Source organism: Haplochromis burtoni, unplaced genomic scaffold (genome assembly GCF_018398535.1).
Source record: "Haplochromis burtoni strain Fernald_Lab_line unplaced genomic scaffold, NCSU_Asbu1 Contig_224, whole genome shotgun sequence".
Lineage (NCBI taxonomy): Eukaryota > Metazoa > Chordata > Actinopteri > Cichliformes > Cichlidae > Haplochromis > Haplochromis burtoni.
This window is the reverse complement of record NW_024582585.1, coordinates 364,792-370,103: the sequence shown is the minus strand read 5'-3', so window position 1 is coordinate 370,103 and position 5,312 is coordinate 364,792. Positions and strand designations below refer to the sequence as shown.

At 36.4% G+C, this 5,312-nt stretch overlaps 1 long non-coding RNA gene across 1 annotated transcript; it reads left to right on the top strand.

Moving 5' to 3' along the window:
- Positions 1-311: 311 nt before the first annotated feature.
- Positions 312-3,440, top strand: LOC106633514. The gene is made up of 3 exons (XR_006055129.1): positions 312-1,301; positions 1,945-2,040; positions 2,711-3,440. It is a non-coding gene; the product is annotated as an uncharacterized LOC106633514 (long non-coding RNA).
- The last annotated feature ends 1,872 nt before the right edge of the window (positions 3,441-5,312 follow it).

The following is a 5,312-nucleotide window of genomic DNA, read 5'->3' as shown; positions in this document are numbered from 1 at the left end:
AAACACCTCAGAGTAAATCATATCACAGAATATCAGGAGCGTATGTTGAGGCGAACTTAAGAGGAGGAGAGGGACAGGTGCTGCTAGGGCGAGACGGATGTCTCTCACAGAGTCCTTCAGTACTGCAGGCAGGCAAGGTGTTCAAATAGCACACAACTTCAGTTTTTTTATTTCTATATGATGAACTCTGCATTATTAAGTGATAAGAACAAGTAATCTGATGTCCTGTAATCATTATGATGCTATAATTTGAGATACAATAAATGAAATAAGTTTTTGTAGAAAGTATCGGTATCGGATCAGTATCATCGATACCACCCTGAATATTACTTGGTATCGGCTCGGAAAGAAAATCAGTGGTATCGCACATCACTACTGAACGACATTGACCGAAAATTCTTTTCAATATGGCTGCCCTTCTCGAGCGACTAGAGAGCACATTTGGAGAAACTTGTCAGTAAAACGGAACCTTCGTTATGTTTATTTTAAAAAAGCAAGTATATTAATATGTTGCAGCCAGGAACTTCTTTTCGAATGCGCTGTTGTGTTAAAAAGCACAGACCCAGGTGGTGAATAGTTGTTCGCTGTTGTTCGTGCTCTTTTTTCAAACATAGATTATGTTGTCAGTTTTACAGTTTTAACAGATTAAAACACAGTTTTAATAAGAATCACACATAAAGAGAGGGTCTTAGTGATATTTTAACGACCCCTTGCCAACGCAAGAAAGTTTTCACAACAGCAGCCTCATTGTTCGGCAGTTTTTTTTTTTCTTCTCATTAGCATCATTCAAAAGTGACTTAGCTAGCAGTGGCAACTTCTATCTAAAACAATTAAAAGTAATACCCAGATTGAAATATAGCAAGGTGTTGTATATTTAGTGTGCTGATAAGGTTTTCAGTATTTTTATTTTTTCTTCCAAGGCTGAAGACCGAAGCCAAAAAGACCGAAGAAAAAAAATTCAGACTGCAAGTAATTTCAGGTGGACACAGTAAACACAGGTGAGTTGAAAGATCTATTAAAGAGTCCTTTCTTCATGGCCATTAAAACATTTTTAGGTTAAAAGACCTGTTTTTTTAAATCATGCCCCTGCTATGTCACACTGAATCATGTTGAAAAGATATATTTTCATGGCTCCCCCCATTACCATTACCTTGTACTTCTTTCTACCAGTCTATTTTATTTTGTGACATTAACATCTTAAATGTACCCCTAATTATTAATAGCTGTGTTAGTATTTATAATGCATTTTTTTTATCATGTGCAGATCTACCAAGGGTCAGTGGCACAGTTCACCTTTTGTGGTAAGTTATAACACTTCATCTGTGGTCACATAAGTAAGTTGTTTCATCAGTTGTTCAGTTCTTATAAAATGTTGTATAATTGTACCAAATCACTGAGGATACATCCAATGTGTAAATCCCAATCAACAATTTTACTGTGATATTCGCTCGTGTTTAGAGAATCTCCATTATCTTTGTTACTGAGTTTCCATTTTTGTAGGGCCAAATTTGTATTAAAAATTAATATTTTCATATGATGTGAAATGACTCAATCATTTTTATTTTTTAGAAGAAACCATTCATTAAGTCCCTTAACTGTGGGACTTAATGTTAAGGTGCAGATTTCATATATTGACAATGATAAAATTAACACAAATTAAAAGTTTCACCGATAAACACTCAATTTTTCCTTGCTTTGAACCCCATGTTCTATATAGATTACAGCTCTGATCTGGAGAACACTATTTTAAAATACTGTGTAGGATTTTTGTCAAATGATTAAGAAACAGGCTCTTTGTCATAAGAGACAGAAATGTTGTGTCTTAAAAGAAATGTCTCCAAAATTTTGTAGTCTGATGTCATGCAGTTTCATAAACATGTATTCTCCCCAAAGAATGACACCTGAAAACTTTGTGTTAAATTAACTTTTCTTTTCCCTTTTTAGGAGGCACCTGATATCAACGTGAAACGCACTGCAGTGCTTCGTGCCCTTCCTGTATACCTGCAGGAGGAGGACCCAGAATTCTTTAAGACATGTAATGTAAGTGTATTTTTGCATCACTTAGATTCTGCCAGTGAGATAAAATGCCATGGATTTTTTTGGATTTTTTTAAAATACAATTTAATACCGTAGCAGCTACCAAATTGTACAAGCAAAATACCCTCTTTTTAGAAAACCCTCACACACAAACACACACAGGTCAGAAGCAGGGCAAAGGCGTATCACAGCACTATGGCTACGCTGCAGGTGGCCCCAAAACCAGGCTGAAGTCAAGATTTAGTTTCTTTTTGAGATAAAGTCATGAAATAAAAAATTACTTTTTTTTAGAAAAATAACAAACATACAAATTATGTAATGCAAGAAGCTAACACGTTAATGTACATTTTTCAAAAAAGTAGAGTACCCTAACTCATTACAAAGTAACCCACTATACTGCTGAATGTTTTGCTAGATTACAGGTCATGCTTGTCACATTCTCTCAAACCAACCTTACTTATTTAATTGGGGCGATCGTGGCTCAAGAGTTGGCAGTTTGTCTTGTAATCGGAAGGTTGCCGGTTCGGGAGGGGGGGGGTTATAAGCCAATTGGATCGCCTCAACAATCCAGTGGGAAATGCGTTGTTTGCTAACGGGCTTGCCAAGATGTTTTTTAGCCCAGGAAACAAACAGCTGATCTGACCTCCTGAAAGCCTTTGTTCTTTCTATATAGGTACATAAAGCCCTAACTGGACCGAGAGCATGTAGGCGCTCCTGCCCGAGGCAAATCACACACGCATCATGTGTATCTGAACCTGAGATTTTGCAACCGCAGGGGCGAATTCTGGGCAGCGGTTTGCAGTCTGCCATATTAAGGAAGCTTGGTGTAGCTAGCTTGGAATGGCTGGACGGCTAACGCTGATTTTTTATTTATTTTTTTCTTCTCTCGGTCGGGTAGCTATGGTGAACTAGTATGACCTAGCTAGTGTGGTGGCTAGCGCTTGTGCTACTTGGCTTGGTGACCGTGTGTAGCAAAGACAGTTAGCTTGGTCAGCTAACTGTTGTGCTAGGTGCGTGGTGGCAGCTAACACACTCTCCGACCTGGCTCTGTGGTGAAGAGCAAGCGACTCGAAACGCGAGCCGTGCTAGTGCCCAGTGACCAAGGTGTTAGCTTGCTTGCGTGGACAGTTAAGCTAGCACTCATGTTCACAGTCAGGAGAGATGAGGTTTCTAAGAAGCGAGAAGAGGAAATTGAATGACGGGTGACGCTGCGTCACACCCTTTTATAGGGAGAAGGGTGGCCCCTCCCTGACGCAAGCGTCATGACTGCCAGCCAATACTGGCTGGAGTAATGATATAGAGGCTTCTGAGGACAACGCTGAGAGAGCGTTCCCCATAGTGAGACACCGAAACGAATGTTTGAAAGAGAACAGGAGGGAGAGACAGAGAAAGAGCCAGGAACAACAACGTCACATTAGAAAGGTATAGTAATCATCTACAACTATTTTCAGTTGCAGATTATAAAGGATTCAGAAAGTTTATTCAACCAGGCCCAAATGACAGAGAATATGCATGTTCTTTTTGTTTTCATATTATAATTTATATTTAATTGTGTTGTGGTTTGCAGTGTTCTGTGTTGTTTCACTTTAAATTTGTAAAAGGAAAAAGCTGAAAATTTAAATAGTTAAAAGTTGAAATGTGAATAGTTGATTTTTGTATTATATGATTTATTTATTACATTTTATGTGGAGTGAATAAATAAAACTATATTTATGGTGGTCTCTACAGACAAAGCACATACAAACTTAAAATCGCATATGAATTCTGAAGCACGTACAAACCCTGAAGCACATCCAAACTCCAAAACACGGAAAAACACATACAAACTCCAAAACACGTAAAAACTCCAAAACACGTGAAAACACGTACAAACTACAAAACACATAAAAACTCCAAAACATGTAAAAACTCAGAAGCACATAAAAACTCAAAACACGTACAAAACACAACAGAAGTGCTCCAGGATGCTAGGGCGCAGTGTTGAGCTTTTGTTACCTAGTGGCTACACAAGCCAGCAAGTACCAACGACCGGATTTGGTGTGTGGTAGTAACAGGTAAATGAACTTTTTATTTTTTTAATTATTTGACTATATATGAATGCTTGTATATAAATATACAAACAATACACATATGCTTTCATGCTTTCAATTGTGTAATTTAAGTGATCTAGGTAGCTCTGTTTTGGAAGTTCAGTTCATGCTAGAAAAGTGTTTTGGAGTTTGGATGTGTTTTGTCTCTAGGGGCCACCGCATATATTTATATATAAACATATATAAACAAAGCCACTTTTTTTTTTTACATTAGTAATTCCTTTTGTGCATAATTTTGTATTATTGTTAATAATAAGTTAATTAAAGCAACAACAACCTGAAGAGCCGGTTCGGAGCTGAAAGAGCCGGCTCTTTTTAGTGAGCCGAGCCGAAAGAGCCGGTTCTCTAAAAAGAGCCAGAAATCCCATCACTACTGCCTACATGCTCTTAAGGAATATAAGGCAATGTTTGTTAGGACATGCACTCTGTTACTGAGCACTTTGTTTGAAGCACTTTATTTAAAGCACTTTAAGTTTACTACAGGCTTTGGGTGGATTTAACTCCATCGGTTTATCTAATTTTCCTATACTTGACTGCCTGTTCTGGTTATTTCGAAGCTGATCATCTTTCTTTGTACCCATTTTAAAAAATTGTTTTTCATTTCCCTTTCAAAAAAAAGTGATTAGTATTTGACTTTTTGTTTTGCATTTTTGTGTATTTTGAGAAAGATCCAATTAGGACTGATGTCGTCCTTTGTGATTTTATAAAAAGATAAATGTTCTACACTGAATTTATAATGCTCACTCCATGCTGCCCATGTCCATGTTAGTGGTTTTATAAAAACATTTGTGATGTTTTTAAATTTCCATGAAAAAATGTTAAATAAAAAAAATATAAAGTAACTGAATTTCTGTACTTTTTTTAATATTCTACCCTCAAACATTGAAACATAAATATCTTTTAATCATATAATTTGAGTTTAGGTTGTAATATAAGTGCTTTGTGTTTCATCAAAATAATAAACTACAAGAAACACAAAAATATTGAAATTAAAGTATACAGTCTTTGAGTAAAGCTCAATTAATAAAATATAATTTAAAATTTTTAGGTTAACAATGAATACAAATTTTGAGTACCCCCATACTTAGAAGAGATGAGTTTGTGTACTTAAATCTTTTGAGATAATCAGTTTCCACAAAAGTTTTAAGTTCAGTCAACTTATTCGGGTTTACAGTGTGCTACTGA